This window comes from Bos indicus, chromosome 2 (genome assembly GCF_029378745.1).
Source record: "Bos indicus isolate NIAB-ARS_2022 breed Sahiwal x Tharparkar chromosome 2, NIAB-ARS_B.indTharparkar_mat_pri_1.0, whole genome shotgun sequence".
Taxonomy (NCBI): domain Eukaryota; kingdom Metazoa; phylum Chordata; class Mammalia; order Artiodactyla; family Bovidae; genus Bos; species Bos indicus.
Window position 1 is genome coordinate 47,991,774 of NC_091761.1, and position 21,497 is coordinate 48,013,270.

The 21,497-nt window shown below is 36.0% G+C and overlaps 1 protein-coding gene across 12 annotated transcripts in view; it reads right to left on the reverse strand.

Annotated features, from left to right (window-relative positions):
* Positions 1 to 21,497, reverse strand: part of MBD5 (methyl-CpG binding domain protein 5) — a 491,908-nt gene that overhangs the window by 303,499 nt on the left and 166,912 nt on the right. For all 12 annotated transcript variants that reach the window (XM_070799658.1, XM_070799684.1, XM_070799643.1 and 9 more), the window contains one exon: positions 15,045 to 15,138. The gene's annotated coding sequence lies outside the window, so the exon portion shown is untranslated. The remainder of the gene's footprint in view (positions 1 to 15,044; positions 15,139 to 21,497) is intronic.

Consider the following 21,497-nt stretch of genomic DNA (forward strand, 5'->3'; position numbering starts at 1 on the left):
CAGGAATCCAGTTGACAATTTCAAATTACATCCAAAATCGAATGACTTTTCATCGCTTCAACTCCGGATCTAAGGCGCAATTATTTCCAAATTACCTCCCAGGTTTTACTCTTACGCCCCATCAGCCTATTTGTAATACATATAATAGGTAAGATCAGAGCAAGCTTTTCAAAATTTGTCAGATCATGTTACTCCTCTGCTAACAAAGTCTGATTGATATCATTATCTTTCTGGCCCTATATCTACCACTATTCCTCTGCTTAAGACACACTGGCCTCTTAACCCTTTTATTTAAAACATCTGAGATGTTCCTTTCCCAATGAGTCTACACTGGTTGTTCTCCCTATCTCAGAACATTCTTTCCTCACATATCCACATGACTAACTCCCTTGCTTCTTGTACGACTCTCCTTCAATCTGCTCTTTTTTGATAAGACTTACCCTGCTAATCCTATTTAGTGGTGCAACAGTTCAGTTCAGTTCAGTCGCTCAGTCGTGTCCGACTCTTTGCGACCCCATGAATCGCAGCATGCCAGGCCTCCCTGTCCATCACCAACTCCCGGAGTTCACTCAGACTCACGTCCATCATGTCGGTGATGCCATCCAGATATCTCATCCTCTGTCGTCCCTTTCTCCTCCTACCCCCAATCCCTCCCAGCATCAGAGTCTTTTCCAATGAGTCAACTCTTCACAGGAGGTGGCCAAAGTACTGGAGTTTCAGCTTTAGCATCATTTCTTCCAAATAAATCCCAGGGCTGATCTCCTTTAGGATGGACTGGTTGGATCTCCTTGCAGTCCAAGGGACTCTCAAGAGTCTTCTCCAACACCACAGTTCAAAATCATCAATTCTTTGGCGCTCAGCTTTCTTCACGGTCCAACTCTCACATCCATGCATGACTACTGGAAAAACCATAGCTTTGACTAGACGGACCTGAGAATGAATGAAAACATTGATTTTCTGAATGTTGAGCTTTAAGCCAACTTTTTCACTCTCCTCTTTCACTTTCATCAAGAGCTTTTTGGTTCCTCTTCACTTTCTGCCATAAGGGTGGTGTCATCAGTATATCTGAGGTTATTGATATTTCTCCCAGCAATCTTGATTCCAGCTTGTGCTTCTTCCAGCCCAGGGTTTCTCATGATCTACTCTGCATATAAGTTAAATAAGCAGGGTGACAATATACAGTCTTGACGTACTCCTTTTCCTATTTGGAACCAGTCTGTTGTTCCATGTCAAGTTCTAACTGTTGCTTCCTGACCTGCATATAGGTTTCTCAAGCGGCAGGTCAGGTGGTCTGGTATTTCCGTCTCTTGAAGAATTTTCCACAGTTTATTTTGATCCACACAGTCAAAGGCTCTGGCATAGTCAATAAAGCAGAAACAGATGTTTTTCTGGAACTCTCTTGCTTTTTCCATGATCCAGTGGATGTTGGTAATTTGATCTCTGGTTCCTCTGCCTTTTCTAAAACCAGTTTGAACATCTGGAAGTTCGCGGTTCACATACTGCTGAAGCCTGGTTTGGAGAATTTTGAGCATTACTTTGCTAGCGTGTGAGATGAGTGCAATTGTACGGTAGTTTGAGCATTCTTTGGCATTGCCTTTCTTTTGGATTAGAATGAAAACTGACTTTTTCCTGTCCTGTGGCCACTGCTGATTTTTCCAAATTTGCTGGCATATTGAGTGCAGGACTTTCACAGCATCGTCTTTCAGGATTTGAAAGAGCTCAACTGGAATTCCATCACCTCCACTAGTTAGCACATGGTTATTTTCAAATGTCTGTCTCCCATCACTTGAATGTAGGCTCCATAAGGGTTCAGATTTTTATGTTTTGTTCACTAATCCCAAAACCTAAAACAGTGCTGGCACAAAGCAGGCCCTCAATAAATATTTGAGAAAAAGTGAACAAAAGTTTACTCATTTAATATAAGTAGTTAAGATAGGTATTTATTTTAAAAATTTTTAAGAGTTTAAAATATTTTATAGTAAAATTTACCTCCCATTATGGTTCTCTAATTCCTATTCTCTCCCCATGAAATAATATCATCACTGATATTATTTCCTTGTGTGTCCTTGCAGTGATTTTTTCTGCATAAATAAGCATATATAAATGAACACTCTGTCCCTTATTATACTGTATGTACTGTTAGGCATTGGTAAGGTTGTACTTTTAAGTATAATTTGAAAAACTGAATAGACCATGAAGATTTTTCTTTATTAGAAATAACAAGGCTCCTGGTTTGTTTTTAACAGCTGCATAGTATTTCATCTGGATATCTCACAGTTAAATCCATTGTACATAGATACACATTTGGTTTCTCCAACATTTGGTATTAAATATTTCTAAGAATAACTTTCTACCTGTCTCAAAAGTAATGTATCAGTGGATAAACTGCAAGAAGTAATTAACTAGGCCCATGGAAAATGTGTTTTTCTAATTTTGACAGATACTGCCAATTTTCCTCCATATGATTTGTATCAATTTACATTCCACCAGAAACATAAAATAATGCCTCCTTTTTCACAAAAACTATTATATCAAATTTTAAGAATTTGGGAAATCCCAATATGTGACAAGTAGTATTTCACAGTGGCTTTTATTAAGAGTGAAGCTGAAATTTTCATGTGCTTAAGAGGCATGTGTTTCTTTTTTCTATAAACAGTTTATATACTCTGCCATTTGTCTGATAGTAAAGTTGGTCTTTTATCTTCTTGCATTTTTTAGGTTTAGTTAAAAAAACAGCCACTTTGGTGTTTGGAAGGTTGGACAGCCACATGTAAATCAATGACATTCAAATACTCTCTCAGACCATACACAAAAATAAACTCAAAATGGCTTTAGGACTTAAAAGACATGATACCATAAATTTTTCATAAGAGAGTACAGGTAAACATTCTCTGACATAAATTGTAGCAATATTTTCTTAGGTCAATTTCCCAAGGGAAAAGAAATAAAAGCAAAAATAAACTAATGGGATTTAATCAAATTTACAAGCTTTTGCACAGCAAAAGAAACCATTAACAACAAAAAGAGAATGTATGAACTGAGAGAAAATATTTGCAAATGATGTGACCAACAGGCCTTAATTTCCAAAATACACTAACAGTTCATACAACTAAATAATAACAAACAACTCAATCAAAAAATGGGCAGAAGACCTAAAGAGAAAGAAGACATACAGATGTTTTCCAAAGGAGACATACAGATGGCAAATAAGCACATGAAACAATGCTTAAAGCTGCTAATTATTAGAGAAATGCAAATAAAAACTATGATGAGGAATCACCTCTGTTCAGAATGGCCATCATTAAAAAGTCTATAATTAATAAATGTGGGAGAGGGTATGGAGTAAACGGAAACTTCCTATACTGTTAGTAAGAATATAAATTGATGTGGCCCCTGTGGGCAACAGTATGGAAGTTTCTTAAGAAACTAAAAATAGAATTACCATGTGATCCAGCAATCCCACTACTGAACATATATTTGGAAAAGATTAAAAAGTCTAATTCAAAAAGATATATGCACTGCAATGTTCAGAGAAGCACTATTTACAATTGTTAAGATATGGAACGAATACAAGTGTCAATCAACAGAGGAATAGATAAAGAAGATGTGGTACACACACACAAAGGAATATTACTTAGTCACAAAAAAGAATGAAATAATGCCATTTACAGCAATATGGATGGACCTAGAGATCATCATATTAAGTGAAGGCCAGAAAAAGAAATTTAAAATATCATATGATACCACTTATATGTAGAATCTAAAAAAATGATATAAATGAACTTATAAAACAGAAACAGACTCAGAGACATAGAAAGAAAATTATCATTTCCAAAGAGGAAAGAAGAGGAAGGATAAATTAGGCATTTGAGAATAACAGATACACACTACTATATGTAAAATAGATTAAAAATAATCAGATCCTATTGTATAGCAGCAGGAGCAATACTTACTATCTTGTAATAATATATAACGGGAAAGAATTTGAAAAAGAATACATCTGTATCCATATGAAACTGACTCACTTTGCTATATAAAACTTACATATGCCAATTATACTCCATATGATTTGTGTCAATTTATATTCCACCAAGAATGTATATATATCTCTCTGAATCACTTTGCTATATATCTGAAATGAACACATTTTAAATCAACTATAATAAAATAGTTTTTAAAAAATTAGCCACTTCAGTAAGAATTACAAACTTGTTTTTAATATAGTCTTTTGATTTTGGTTGTGTGTGTTGAAAAATGTGATCAAATTTATTAATCATGTCATTTTGTGGCTTCTAGATCTTGTTTTGAAGAGATTTTCTACTTTAAAGACATAAGAAAAAAAAACACTCCTGTTTGCTTGAGTATCTGTGATGCAATATTTTACATTTAAGTATTTGATCCATTTATAATATACTTTGGCATATGGTGTGAGATATGGATTCAGCTTTTCTTTCCAGATGGCTGTGCAGTTGTCTCAAAATGTATTAAGCAATACAACTTTTCCCACTGATATGAGATGCCATCTTTATCATTTTCAATATTCTTGCATTTATTAAATCTATTGCTGAAGTTTATAATCCTGTTTATTTTGTAATTTCATGCACCAATAAAGCCTTTTTCAATTAGGTTTCTGTGAGAAAATTAAATTATAAAAAACATGTAACTAAAATATGTGAGAACACTGTCCTTGATTAATCCAGGTGAGCCCTAAATGCAATTACAAGAGTTCTTATAAGAGAAAATCAGACACACAGAAATGGAGAAGGCAATGTGGCCATGGAGCCCATGGTTGAAGTGATGCTGTGGCCATAAGACAAGGAATGCTAGCAGCCACCAAAAACTTGAAGAGGTGAGGAAGGGGTCCCCCTAGAACCTTCACAGGAATAACAGCCCTTGGTTTCGATTTGGGCCCAGTGACACTGCTTTAAGACTTCTGGCATCTGCTTCAGGCTCTACTACAAAGCCACAGTCATCAAGATAGTATGGTACTGGCACAAAGACAGAAATATAGATCAATGGAACAAAATAGAAAGCCCAGAGATAAATCCATGCATGTATGGACACCCTATCTTTGACAAAGGAGGCAAGAATATACAATGGATTAAAGACAATCTCTTTAACAAGTGGTGCTGGGAAAACTGGTCAACCACTTGTAAAAGAATGAAACTAGAACACTTTCTAACACCATAACAAAAAAATAAACTCAAAATGGATTAAAGATCTAAACGTAAGACCAGAAACTATAAAACTCCTAGAGAACATAGGCAAAACACTCTCTGACATACATCACAGCAGGATCCTCTATGGCCCACCTCCCAGAATATTGGAAATAAAAGCAAAAATAAACAAATGGGACCTATTTAAACTTAAAAGCTTCTGCACAACAAAGGAAACTATAAACAAGGTGAAAAGGCAGCCTTCAGAATGGTAGAAAATAACAGCAAATGAAGCAACTGACAAACAACTAATCTCAAAAATATACAAGCAACTCCTACAGCTCAACTCCAGAAAAATAAATGACCCAATCAAAAAATGGGCCAAAGAACTAAATAGACATTTCTCCAAAGAAGACATACAGATGGCTAACAAACACATGAAAAGATGCTCAACATCACTCATTATCAAATAAATGCAAATCAAAACCACTATGAGGTACCATTTCACACCAGTCAGAATGGCTGCGATCCAAAAGTCTACAAGCAATAAATGCTGGAGAGGGTGTGGAGAAAAGGGAACCCTCTTACACTGTTGGTGGGAATGCAAACTAGTACAGCCACTATGAAGAACAGTGTGGAGATTCCTTAAAAAACTGGAAATAGAACTGCCTATGATCCAGCAATCCCACTGCTGGGCATATACACTGAGGAAACCAGAATTGAAAGAGACACGTGTACCCCAATGTTCATCACAGCACTGTTTATAATAGCCAGGACACGGAAGCAATCTAGATGTCCATCAGCAGATGAATGGATAAGAAAGCTGCAGTACATATATACAATGGAGTATAACTCAGCCATTAAAAAGAATACATTTGAATCAGTTCTAGTGAGGCGGATGAAACTGGAGCCTATTATACAGAGTGAAGTAAGCCAGAAAGAAAAACACCAACATAGTATACTAACGCATATATATGGAATTTAGAAAGATGGTAACAATAATTCTGTACACGAGACAGCAAATGAGACACTGATGTATAGAACAGTCTTTTAGACTCTGTGGGAGAGGGAGAGGGTGGGATGATTTGGGAGAATGGCATTGAAACATGTATAATATCATATATGAAATGAGTTGCCAGTCCAGGTTCGATGCACGATACTGGATGCTTGGGGCTGGTGCACTGGGATGAACCAGAGGGATGGTACGGGGAGGGAGGAGGGAGGAGGGTTCAGGATGGGGAACATGCGTATACCTATGGTGGATTCATGTTGATATATGGCAAAACCAGTACAATATTGCAAAGTTATAAAATAAAATAAATTAAAAAATAAACAAAATAAAATAAAATACAAAAAAAAAAAAAAAGAATTGAAAATAAAGTGTTACGGGAGAATAAAAAAAAAAAAAGACTTCTGGCATCTGGAACTGTGAGAGAATAAAAATCTGTTGTATTAACCCCTAAATTTGTGATAATTGTTATAGAAGTCATAGGAAAATAATAAACAATATTCTTAAATTTGTGGCACATAAATAATATATGTAGGCAAAATATGGCACTAGGGCTTAATCTAAAATTACTGTTATACATGAAAATTATCTATATGATGACATTGATCTTGTAGTACAATAACTTAGTGAATTCTATTATTTCTAGTAGCCTGTCAATTGATTAAATAAAATCCACTGGATGGCAGTTCTAGGTATATAATCATATGATCTGCACATAGAGCTTTTCACTTTATCTTTCTAAATTTCATTTTAAAGTTCTAATATTTTTCTCTTGGCTTTTCCCCTTATCACAATGTTAAATAATAATCATGACAGTGGGCATCTTGCAAAGGTCCTGATTTGTGCAAATGCTTTCAATGTTTCCTCATTCTTCTCTCACCTCCACGCCTGGCTGACCTGTTTTGGACTGAGTGAATGAATAAACTTTCCAAGTCTAGTGTGTTTTTGACTATTTTCCCTTGTACCTGCATTGTTTTTGCTTTGTATATGTTGGCGCCACGTTATTATTTGGTTTGTAGATATTTGTAATTGCTACATCTTCATTGTGAACTGCATTTTTTGTATTAAAAATGACTTTATTCATCTCACTTGATGTTTGAGCTGATTCATCTGGTCTGACATTAAGTATTTGCTTGCCTTTGTTGTTCAGTCGCTCAATCATGTCCAACTCTTTGTGACCCCATTAACTGTAGCATGCCAGGGTTCCCTGTCCTTCACTATCTCCCTGAGATTGCTGAAACTCATATCCATTGAATCAGTGATGTCATACAACCATCTCATTTTCTGTCACCCCCTTCTCCTCTTGCCCTGAATCTTTCCCAGCTTCAGGGTCTCTTTCAATGAGTCAGCAGTTTGTATGAGACAGACCAAGTACTGGAGCTTCAGTTTCAACATCAGTCCTTCTGATGAATATTCAGGGGTGATTTCCTTTAGGATTGACTATTTTGATATACTTGCAGTCCAAGAGACTCTCAAGAGTCTTCTATAACACCACAGGTTGAAAGCATCAATTCTTTAGCACTCAGACTTCTTAATGGTCCAATTCTCGCATCCGTAGGGGACTACAGGAAAAACCATAGCTTTGATTATATAGACCTTCGTCAGCAAAGTGATGTCTCTGCTTTTTAATGTGCTATCTAGATTTGTCATCACTTTTCTTCCAAGAAGCAACCATCTTTTAATTTCGTGACTGCAGTCACCATCCGCAGTCATTTTGGAGCCCAAGAAAATGAAATCTGTCACTGTTTCCACTTTTCCTTCATCTATTTGCCATGAAGTGATGGACCAGATGCCACAATCTTTGTTTTTTGAATGTTGCTTGCCTTTAGCTGGCTTAATTTTTTATCCTTTAGTTTTCAACATTTTAAAAGCAATTTATTGTGTTACCTGCATATGGCATTTTCCTCTGTGATTTAGTTCAAAATCCACTGTCTAAAATACCAACACAAGCCAAAAACCCATTGACATTAATGTTTTCTCTTGGCTGATTCCCTTCAGTACAATGTTAAATGATAATTGTGACACCTAGCATCTAATTGCTTTTCACTTTTTAATATTTTAACTTGTTTTAGGGATTTTTTTTTTAAAGAAAATATTTAACATTAGTTATCTCATTTTTCTTCAGGTGTAGTTTCTCTGCACATACCTTTGTTCCAGTAGTTATGATCTTATAATGATAACTTTATGAAACTCTGTATTTATTAACATATAATTTATACAGCTTTGTTTTTTATTTCTCTATCCAAAATCTATTCGTTTACTTCTACGAGCAATAAAGATATTAGCATATTTCCTGTTACTCTGTCCTTCTCTTTCTTTCCTTCACTATATTTCAGTTAGTATTTTTTTAGTATTTTTCTCTGTACTGTTAAACTCTGCTTATACTTTTATTATTTGCATCTTCATGGACATTCTTTGACTTGCGAGTATTAAAGAAGTGGAAATCAACAAACTTAAACTACAAAACCCAGCAAGAAAAGGAGAGGAAAAGAGGTCAAGGTAATACGTCATTTCTATTTTAAGGGAATAGAATACAGTGTTTCCATTTTTTTTCTCGTCTGTATTTTATAGCTAAATCCTTTCAGTGCTTACTGCTCCTCTTTCTGTGGTAATTTTTAGGTTATTTCAATGTAAGTGCCAGCAGTTCATCTTCTAATTTTTTTCAAAATAATATTCATTGAGTTCAAAACTATCTGTAGTCTTTATACCCAAAGACACTTAGAATTTAAAATATAAAATGCTTTTATTTCTATATGATCATATAGATGTTACTCCACTGTCAACTGACCCTAAGAGTTGATGTGGATAAATGAGAGAAGACCAAATATTTTCTCCCTTTACCTTCCAATCAGTAATTTAATCATTCTTCATGCTTGACGTTTGTAAGTTCATGAATCTTGGTTTTGAAAGTTCTAGGTTAAAATTTCCCATGGCCTTTTCCAAATGTGGATTCAAATTATCTTCTATTTTACAAAAGATACTAAATTTTAACTTTAAATATTTATTATCTTTTTTCTTTATTGTCTATCTCAATTTACCTACTTTCACATATTAGCACACAAAATTTTCTCTATAATTATTTATTTATTTGGCTTATTTTATTAATTCTTTTTATTTGAATCTTTTATATACTTAAAAGTACTTTCCATAATATCTAGCCACTCTTCTGTTCTTTCCGGTTTCATCTTTTTCTTAATTTATTTTTCACTTGGAGGATAATTGTTTTACAATGTTATATTAGTTTCTGCTGTACAACAACATGAATCAGCTATAATTATACATATATCCTGTCCCTCCCCTCCCGTCATCCTACCCTTCTCAATCATCACAGAGTGGCAGGTTGGGCTCCCTGTGTTATATAGCAACTTCTAGCCAGCTATCTATTTTACACATGGTTGCTGCTGCTGCTGCTAAGTCGCTTCAGTCGTGTCCGACTCTGTGCGACCCCATGGACAGCAGCCCAACCAGGCTTCCCTGTCCCTGGGATTCTCCAGGCAAGAAAACTGGAGTGGGTTGCCATTTCCTTCTCCAATGCATGAAAGCGAAGAGTGAAACTGAAGTCACTCAGTCGTGTCTGACTCTTAGCGACCCCATGGACTGTAGCCCACCAGGCTCCTCCATCCATGGGATTTTCCAGGCAATAGTACGCACCCCACTCCAGTACTCTTGCCTGGAAAATCCCATGGACGGAAGAGCCATAGGCTGCAGTCCATGGGGCTGCAAAGAGTCGGACACAACTAAGCGACTTTCACTTTTTAGCATATATATGTTGATGCTACTTTCTCTATTCCTCTCATTCCTTCCTTCCCCCACACAGACTTGTGTCCACAAGTCTGTTCTCTATATCTGCATTTCCACTGCTTTCCTGAAAATAGGTTCATTGTACCATCTTTCTAAATTCCATATATATATGTGTGTTAATATTATACTGTATTTGTTTTTCTCTAAGTTACTTCACTCCTTATAATAGGCTCTAGGTTCATCCACCTCACTAGAACTGACTCAAATTTGTTCTTTTTTATGGCTGAATAATATTCCATTTGTATATATGTACTACATCTTCTTTATCCATTCATCTGTTGATGGGTATCTTGCTTCCATGTCCTAGCTATTGTAAAGAGTGCTGCTATGAACAATGGGGTACGCGTGTCTTCCTCAATTATGATTTTGTCAAGATATACACCCAGTAGTGGGATTGCTGGGTCATACGGTAGTTTTATTCTTAGTTTTTTAAGGAATTTCCATATTGTTTTCCATAGTGGCTATATCAATTTACATTCCCACCAACAGTATAAGAGAGTTCCCTTTTCTCCACACCCTCTCCAGCATTTATTGCTTGTAAATTTTTTGATGATGGCCATTCTGACTGGTGTAAGGTGATAACTCATTGTGGTTTTGATGTGCAATTCTTTAAGAATTAGAAAAAAAGATATTGAGCATCACATTATTGGTATCTTCCATTTTATATTTGAAGTATCTACTGAAGTTTGTTTTGTCCAGCTCATCTTCTGTCATTTTACAACATATTTCCAGAGTCCTTGCTTTCTGGATTAGTTTTGCTCCTAGAGTTGATTGCTTTATTCATTTTCTCTCATCTCCTTCTCTTTGTGTCCTATCCATCCCTCCCTGTCTGTTTCCTTTTCTTTCTTTATGAAGAAACCAATTCAATGTTTTCAGTAATATTAGGATTCAGTTGTAATACCCATATGCTGAAACAGGCAAAAGGAGCTGAGACCTAATAGGAGCCACATGAACGACTGAACTGAGAGAATAAATGGAGAAGTAATTTAGGAGAAATGTAGTGGTAGAGGACACCATGGAGTGGATCTCAGAAAATGATGGCAAAAAGTATGCCCTGAAGGTACATAACATACCCTAAGTTGCCAAAGGCCTTGTTTTTAATCACAGGTATGGGGACAGAGGTGAGTTGAGTTGGCAGCAGAATCCAGTAGACCCAGTTAGATTTAGAAAAGTAAAGAAGGTAGGAGCTATACAAATAGTACACAAACAAGTCATTTTTACAGGAAATATTTTGTGTCTGTGGCAGCAGAGAAGACTAGTCCTTGGAAAGCAAACTTGAAACAATACCCCAGACCCTTCCCACCAACACATACATACATACATACATACAACCCCATGTGCACGCCAGGTAAAACCATTACATCCAGTCATGAGTAATAAAAGGAAGACTAGCACAGCATTGATAACAAAGGTACTCTAAGCAAATGAAAAGAAATAGCAAAACATAGCATTAGGCAGCAACTGATCAATAGAAAAATGTTACTACAATGCAACAGAGAGGCTGGAAAATTGAAAAATTTCATTTGTCATTTGCATTTCTTCTTTGATAAACTGTATGTTTAAGTATTTTATAAAAAATGGGTTGTCTTTTCCATATTGAATTGTTGACACTCTTTGTATGTTAAGAAAATCAGCATCTTCCTTGTTGTAGCTACCAACTATTAATTCTTAGGTTTTGAACTGCCTTTGAATTTATAGACTTTTCTAATTATTTATAACATTTTAGTAAAAATTACAAATCTATTATTTTATGGCTTTTAAAGAGTTGCTTCTAAAACAAAATACTGAAGTCATAGCTATGTTTTCCAAAGATATTTTAAATTTCACAAAGCACATCCATTCCATGTGATTTGTAGGTTCAAAACCTACCAATGGCTTATTGAATAGTTAAAACCTAAACTTTAAATTCCTTAATAAGACCTCTAAGTCCATTACACATCTTGGTCCTGTAAGATTCTTTTTATGGGAGATACATAAAGTTTAAGTAAGAAAGGATTAAAAAGAAATAAAGTACACTATGAAACTGTGTTAGAAAAACTGAATTAAGATCTTAGGTATAAACATTAAAATGCATCAAAAATTATAATAACTATTATGTTATTGATCATTTCCTTTTGTTATTAGATCTGTGAACTCTCTGCTTATGCTATTATTTTTTGTTTTTGTTAATGAAAATATCTTTAATTATTATTCCAATAATAAATAATTATAAGAAAGTTTCAAACTCTTGAGATAAGTGAAAATCTTCTAAAGTTAACTGTAATTTGGTATATACTGTACAGGACATTAGACTAGATGACTGCCTGTTTTTTTCTGAAAACTTACCTTCCCTGAACATAATAACCTTACTTAGTCTTTTTCAAAATATTTACCTTTTACACAGCCTTGAGATACATAACCAGTACGTAAAAGGTTTTAAGAGATGTAAAGACGTCAGTTTGGAGAAGGCAATGGCACCCCACTCCAGTACTCTTGCCTGGAAAATCCCATGGACGGAGGAGCCTGGTGGGCTGCAGTCGATGGGGTTGCTAAGAGTCGGACATGACTGAGCGACTTCACTTTCACTTTTCACTTTCATGCCTTGGAGAAGGCAATGGCAACCCACTCCAGTATTCTTGCCTGGAGAATCCCAGGGACGGGGGAGCCTGGTGGGCTGCCGTCTATGGGGTCGCACAGTGTCGGACACGACTGAAGCAACTTAGCAGCAGCAGCAAAGACGTCAGTTAAGAGCACTGTTAACTAAAGTTTCTGGTTATAGAATAGAAAACTAATGGAGCTCAGGATTAATCTAGGTATGTGTTAGTGGGAGTTTAAGTCAAGCAAGATTGGGCATATCAGACCAATGATGAGGGTTAAAACATTAAATTCCTGGTCAGTTCAAAAAGAAAGTGACTAGTACATGGCTGAGATGTGGACACTGAGACTGTCCAAGTATTTCCTGACTAAAAGAAAAGTGGGTCTGGGGTACACTGGTAGGTGGGGAGACCATCAGGTGTTACTGGTACCCAAAGCTGAAGAGAAAACTTAAATAGATCAGAAAGCATTAAAGACATAAATAGCATTCAAAGACATCTCTCAACCAGATACTTTACATATGAGTTTTAGCACACAATAAAGAAACAGTAAATTCATATTATATAAAGCTATACTAGAAAATAAAAAAGAGTAAAAAATTGCTCATCTCATTTTATAAGGCTGGTGTAATCTTAATTGCAAAACCAGACAAGGAAAATGAAGCACAAAAGTATAGTACTTTTCACTTAAGAATGTAGATTCTAAAATCCTAAATAAAATATCTGCTAACCAAATACTATAATGTATGAAAATAAGGCACCATGAGATACACAGCACAATCCATTTATGCATATTAAAATTTCATGTGTATAAGTGGGGGAAAAGGCAGGATAGAGATATAGTTAAGATGAGTTCAGCCATGAGGTAACTGTTGAAGCTGAGACATGGGCACACGAAAGTTCATGATATTATGCTCCCTTTTCTTTTTTATTTGAAATTTTCCATTAAAAAATATATAAAATAATGTTATAAAAATACATATAAACAAGAGAGAACAGTGCAACAGATATTAGACTACATATGAGAATGATTTTCTATGAGTTCAGGTCAGCAGCATGATAATGGAAATGAGAATAAAAGAAAATATACAAATAAAACAAGTGCTTTGCATGGACCAGAACTCTACTTTCTATGCAAACGTTACAGTAAAAAGGGAACCTCTCTTTTAAAAAAATTAAGAAGGATCTATCACTATGGAGATAAAGGAACTATAAAAATAACTGCGTAACTATTATAATTCAGAAAACAATTGAATAGCTATTCTAAGCAACCAACTCATCACATAAAAGTATAGATGGATTACAAGTAAGTAATATCATTTATATTTTCAAGAAAAGTCATTTCTGACATTAATATCATAAAAAACTAGCAAAAACTCACCAAGATGGTAATCAGAAATTAAGGAGAAAAAATAAACTCTAAGTACTTGTACTCTCCAAGAATGAAGAAATATAGAACAAAGGAAAATAACTCCTGCACCAGAGGTTGTATACTGTTTTATTTGATTCACACAGTAGCAAAAGTGGACACTGTCACAGGAAGTTTTATGCTGTTTTTGAAAAATTAGGACTTTTCAATTTCTGTTATTTCTAGTTTCTTCTGGAAAAAAAGTCATGAGATTTGATATTACTGGTCTCTTATCCCCACTTAAAAAGGATTTTAGAGCTAAATAGAAGTGCCCTAATCATTAAGAGGTTACACACTCTCCAAGGTTCCATTGTACCTATCTGACCCTCAAAATAATTATTATTTTTAAAAATGTTAATTGAAGGATAATTGCTTTCCAGAATTTTGTCATTTTCTGTCATACATCAACAAGGATCAGCCATAGGTACACCCATGTCACCTCCCTCCTGAACCACACAAAATTAAAGTACCCTTTTTTCATTTTGTGCTCTGTATCTCACTCAAAATTTTACCAAATGTATTCAGAATTTACTTAGTAACATAAGCATGTAAGCAGTCATGGGAGGCATGAACAGAATATGGTAAGTGAAAGTGTATCGTAGGTCAAGACAAATCTTCAGGAGCTCAAGAAATAGTGAAAAAGAAGTTAGGCATTCAGAAGTAATAGTATGAGTGTTTGAAACTGTCACAGGTTTTTTTTTTTTGGAATGGCTGAAAAGCAAGCTCTTAACATGGTTAAAGACATAAATATTATTAAAAAATACAGTGCATAGCAGGTTCTGAAAAATTATTTTTTCAAGTTAAACTCTGAGTTGTGCACCCAGTTTTGATGGATGCTACTTAATATCTTCTTCATTCTTTTTAATTACTTTGCATTCTTCCATAATACATCAATTTTATCAACTGCTCATTATAAATGAAATCTGATACTTTCTGTCAAGATGGTATTAAGGCATAACAGTTTGTGTCTGAATATGAATCAATGCGGTTGTCAGGGCCAGTGACAAAAAAGTAAGCAAGTTTAGCAAGTTAAATTATAATCTGGCAACCCTAACCATTTAAATTAGATTATTTATAAGGCTATAGTCATTACTTACCTTCAGTGTCTATTTTTTAAAGATCTTGTCTGTAAACCAGATAACCTTCAATATCTACTTCCCACATGCAGAAATTGATATCCTCAATATTCATCTAAAACAAAAACATAAGAAAATATCATGACTTTGAGGTTATAAATATTTTTTCATTTATTTTAAATATTAAAGGAAATCTTAAAATTATAAATATGGGCAAAGGGAGGTGTCTACTGTAGGGCATATTTTATGCAATTAAACGGTAATAATCATTTTTCCATTTAGAAGAATCAGAAAGGCCTGTGAAACATACTTTGACATTTTGATCCTTGGCATAGAATTTAGCATCAATGGACATGATTTAAGCGAACTCTGGGAGATGGTGAAGTACAGGGAAACCTGGCATGTGTAGTTCATGAGGTTGCAAAGAGTCAGACAAGACTTAGTACCTCAACAACAACAACAACAAAGAGTTTAGTACTTTCTACAGTACTAATTTTATCTTGCTAACCTAGTTTTCATCAACATTTTGAAGAAATATAATTTTAAACACATTAAATCTGATGTTCTACAGGAATGTAGCCCTACCCTAGAAAATACTTTCCTTGTTTAGAATGGATAATTACCAAAAATATATTCTTCATTACTCTTGAGTTGCCTGTAAAAGTCAGAACCATAGAAATCAATTCTTCATGACGGAGAAGGTAATGGCACCCCACTCCAGTACTGTTTTCACGAAAAGTGAAGTGAGTGAGTGAAGTCGCTCAGTCATGTCTGACTCTTTGCAACCCCATGGACTATAGCCTACCAGGCTCCTCCGTCCATGGGATTTTCCAGGCAAGAATAATGGAGTGGCCTTGAGAAACACATAGGCAAAACACTCTCTGACATAAATCACAGCAGGATCCTCTATGACCCACCTTCCAGAGTAATGGAAATAAAAGCAAAAATAAACAAATGGGACCTAATTAAACTTAAAAGCTTTTGCACAACAAAGGAAACTATAAGCAAGGTGAAAAGACAGCCTTCAGAATGGGAGCAAACGAAGCAACTGACAAAGATTTAATCTAAACAATATATAAGCAGCTCATACAGCTCAATTCCAGAAAAAGAAACGACCCAATCAAAAATGGGCCATAGAACTAAACAGACATTTCCCCAAAGAAGACATACAGATGGCTAACAAACATGTGAAAAGATGCTCAACATCACTCATTATAAGAGAAATGCAAGTCAAAACCACAATGAGCTACCATCTCACGCTGGTCAGAATGGCTGCTATCAAAAAGTCTACAAACAATAAATGCTGGAGAGGGTGCAGAGAAAAGGGAACCCTCTTACACTGTTGGTGAAATGCAAACTAGTACAGCCACTATGGAGAACAGTGTGGAGATTCCTTAAAAAACTGGAAATAGAACTGCCTTATGACCCAGCAATCCTACTGCTGGGCATACACACCGAGGAAACCAGAATTGAAAAAGACACGTGTACCCCAATTTTCATGGCAGCACTGTTTACAATAGCTGGGGCATGGAAGCAACCTAGATGTCGATCGGGAGATGAATGGATAAGAAAGCTATGATACATATACACAATGGAGTATTACTCAGCCATTAAAAAGAATGCATTTGAATCAGTTCTAATGAGGTGGATGAAACTGGAGCCTATTATACAGAGTGAAGTAAGCCAGAAAGAAAAACACCAATACAGTATATTAATGCATTTATACGGAATTTAAAAAGATGGTAACGATGACCCTATATGCAAGACCGCAAAAGGGACACAGATGTAAAGAACAGTCTTTTAGACAATGCGGGAGAAGGTGAGGGTGGGATGATTTGAGAGAATAGCATTGAAACATGTACATTATCATATGTGAAATAGATCGCCAGTCCAGGTTCAACACATGAGACAGGGTGCTCAGGGCTGGTGCACTGGGATGACCCTGAGGGATGGGATGGGGAGGGACGTGGGAGGGGGGTTCAGGATGGGGAACACATGTACACCCATGGCTGATTCATGTCAATATATGGCAAAAACCACTACAATATTGTAAAGTAATTAGCCTCCAATTAAAAAAAAAAAAAAAAAAAAAACTGGAGTGGGTTGTGATTTCCTACTCCAGAAAATCTTCCTGACCCAGGGATTGAAGCTGGGTCTCCTGCACTGTAGGCAGACACATTACCGTCTGAGCCACCAGGGATCTGGATGAAAAGGTCAATATTATTCAACCTTTATCACTTAAACTGACCAATCAGTGCTTTACATCACTTAGTTAAGCTTCAGTTCAGTTCAGTCGCTCAGTCGTGTCCAACTCTTTGCGACCCCATGAATCGCAGCACGCCAGGCCTCCCTGTCCATCACCAACTCCCGGAGTTCACCCCGACTCACGTCCATCGAGTCAGTGATGCCATCCAGCCATCTCATCCTCTGTCGTCCCCTTCTCCTCCTGCCCCCAATCCCTCCCAGCATCAGAGTCTTTTGCAATGAGTCAACTCTTCGCAGGAGGTGGCCAAAGTACTGGAGTTTCAGCTTTAGCATCATTCCTTCCAAAGAAATCCCAGGGCTGATCTCCTTCAGAATGGACTGGTTGGATCTCCTTGCAGTCCAAGGGACTCTCAAAAGTCTTCTCCAACACCACAGTTCAAAAGCATCAATTTTTCAGCGCTCAGCCTTCTTCACAGTCCAACTCTCACATCCACACATGACGACTGGAAAAACCATAGCCTTGACTAGACGAACCTTTGATGGCAAAGTAATGTCTCTGCTTTTCAATATGCTGTCTAGGTTGGTCATAACTTTCCTTCCAAGGAGTAAGCGTTTTTTAATTTCATGGCTGCAGTCACCATATGCAGTGATTTTGGAGCCCCCCAAAAATAAAGTCTGACACTGTTTCCACTGTTTCCCCATCTATTTCCCATGAAGTGGTGCGACTGGATGCCATGATCTTTGTTCTCTGAGTGTTGAGCTTTAAGCCAACTTTTTCACTCTCCACTTTCACTTTCATCAAGAGGCTTTTTTTAGTTCCTCTTCACTTTCTGCCATAAGGGTGGTGTCATCTGCGTGTCTGAGGTTATTGATATTTCTCCCAGCAATCTTGATTCCAGCTTGTGCTTCTTCCAGCCCAGGGTTTCTCATGATCTACTCTGCATATAAGTTAAATAAGCACGGTGACAATATACAGCCTTGATGTACTCCTTTTCCTATTTGGAACCAGTCTGTTGTTCCATGTCCAGTTCTAACTGTTGCTTCTTGACCTGCATACAGATTTCTCAAGAGGCAAATCAGGTGGTCTGGTATTCCCATCTCTTTCAGAATTTCCCACAGTTTATTGTGATCCACACAGTCAAAGGCTTTGGCATAGTCAATAAGGCAGAAATAGATGTTTTTCTGGAACTCTCTTGCCTTTTCCATGATCCAGCGGATGTTGGCAATTTGATCTCTGGTTCCTCTACCTTTTCTAAAACCAGCTTGAACATCAGGAAGTTCACGGTTCACATATTGCTGAAGCCTGGCTTGGAGAATTTTCAGCATGACTTTACTAGCGTGTGAGATGAGTGCAATTGTGCGGGATTCTGAGCATTCTTTGGCATTGCCTTTCTTTGGGATTGGAATGCAAACTGACCTTTTCCAGTCCTGTGGCCACTGCTGAGTTTTCCACATTTGCTGGCATATTGAGTGCAGCACTTTCACAGCATCAGCTTTCAGGATTTGAAATAGTTCAACTGGAATTCCATCACCTTCACTAGCTTTGTTCGTAGTGATGCTTTCTAAGGCCCACTTGACTTCACATTCCAGGATGTCTGGCTCTAGGTCAGTTATCACAAGATCATGATTATCTAGGTCGTGAAGATCTTTTTTGTACAGTTCTTCTGTGTATTCTTGCCATCTCTTCTTAATATCTTCTGCTTCTGTTAGGTCCCTACCATTTCTGTCCTTTATCGAGCCCATCTTTGCATGAAATGTTCCCTTGGTATCTCTTAATTTTCTTGAAGAGATCTCTAGTCTTTCCCATTCTGTTGTTTTCCTCTATTTCTTTGCATTGATCACTAAAGAAGGCTTTCTTTTCTCTTCTTGCTATTCTTTGGAACTCTGCATTCAGATGCTTATATCTTTCCTTTTCTCCTTTGCTTTTCGCTTCTCTTCTTTTCACAGCTATTTGTAAGACCTCCCCAGACAGCCATTTTGCTTTTTTGCATTTCTTTTCCATGGGGATGGTCTTGATTCCTGTCTCCTGTACAATGTCCTGAACCTCATTCCATAGTTCATCAGGCACTGTATCAGAGGTCTTTTAAAAGAAACTACCGTCTAATAGAGAATTGGGATTATTCAGAAAAATGCTTTTTTTTTTTTTTTAAACTTTACATAGAAAAATGCTTTCTTGAAATAATTTTGATTTCGATTTCTTCTGATTGTGTAAATAAGCCTGAGATAAGCAGTTAGGGAAACAGAATTTGGATGCCACAGTGACATACCTTTAGCATGTGGTTTTGAGTACTATGGATTCCAAAGTCAATCAATAATTTTTTGACTAGGAACATCACTGTTCCTCTTGTTCAATAGTGGATGTCCCTGAATCATTGCAGCTACACATGAAAAACATGTGGGACACTTCTAAACCTATGGAGACTCAGTCTCTTCCTTAAATATTCAGATTTTAATTGGTATCACATGGGGCTAGAACTTAGCTAATTTTCAAAAGTATTAAGGAAGGATATTTTACTGGTTAAGACACAATCTCACTGTAACTGACTTAATTTCTACAGATAACTAATAAGACATTAACTTAAAAAATACTGCCTACAGATGTTTATGGAAATTAGTAAGATACTTGCTAATCGGACTACTCAATATTTAAAATGACTTCAAAACTTCCATCACACACACAAATATACACAAACCTATAATATCTTAAATTACATGGACCCAAGCACAGTGTAAATGGTAGTTACAGTGAATTTAAATTATAATGCACTTAAGGACCAAAGGTACTACTTTAAAATGTAATTTCTCAGGTGTCCTGCCCAGAAATTTTGATTCAGAAGAACTAGGCTAAGGCCAAGGAGTTTCTATTTTTATAGATGTCTCTGGTGATTATAATATAAAAGGTCTCCAATCCCTGTAAAACAGGTCTCTAAGTCTTTATGAACAGTAACTACTACCAGAACTTCATTATTAACATTTATAAAAATAGCTCTTGAATTTGTTCTGAGTTATATTTCTAATCTTAAAAGATAATCTCAAGATCCACTGGTAAAAAATAACTTTAAACTTAGAGTACATAGGACTTAAGCAATACATCAACATAGCTAAATCTAAGATAATGTTTATGGATTATATATTTTGGTGAGCCTTACTAGCCTTCTAAGTAAACTGTATAGGTAATCAATACAATATAATGATTTTATTGTGTATATATATATATAATATATATTGTGGCCAAAAAAAGGGAAAACTAGGTTATATTCTATAATGAAAATTTAACTTAAAATCTCATATGTAACTAGAAACATGTCTTCAAAGTCTCAAAATTAAAGAGACACTGATGTATAGAATAGTCTTATGGACTCTGTGGGAGAGGGAGAGGGTGGGAAGATTTGGGAGATTGGCAATGAAACATGTAAAATATCATGTAGGAAACAAGTTGCCAGTCCAGGTTCGATGCATGATGCTGGATGCTTGGGGCTGGTGCACTGGGACGGCCCAGAGGGATGGTATGGGGAGGGAGGAGGGAGGAGGATTCGGGATGGGGAACACATGTATACCTGTGGCGGATTCATTTTGATATTTGGCAAAACTAATACAATTATGTAAAGTTTAAAAATAAAATAAAATTAGAGGAAAAAATAAAAAAATAAAATTTTTTGTCCCTAACTTAGTGGGGGGCAGGTGGGGAAGCTCCTCTAATATCATCATTTGCTCTGTTTAAATACAAAGACAAAATTTTAAAAAGAAAATCTTGATAATTCATTTCCCTCAAGAACTACACATACATAACTTACTAAAAATAACATAAAATAGAGTATTAACATTTTAGTCTTGAAAATTCTTATAAATAGGCCCAGAAGTACTTCACAATAAAAATAGTATATTCAGTATCATATACTCTTTAGATTTTTTCTGAAAATGAAAAGTCTAATACAGAGGTAAACATCAGAGTCTCTGCTATACTCAGCAAGGATGATGATCAACAACTACTAAACCTTGAAAGAAAACTATACATAGTTTCTCTTTTATGCCTAAGATGGAAGTCCTCCTAATATTTTTTCTATATGCATATGCCGCTAAAGACTTTAGATTTTTCTAGTAAGTTAACATCAATCTTCAGTTTGTGACCAAAGTCGATTTTCCCCCCAGGCTTAGTGCCGCTTAATAGCAACAGTCATGGACTTCTCAAATGTCTTCACAAACAGGGAGCTAGTCCATCTCTCAAATCTCTAGCAGAGGCTGTATGTCTGCCTCTGTGATTTACAGCTA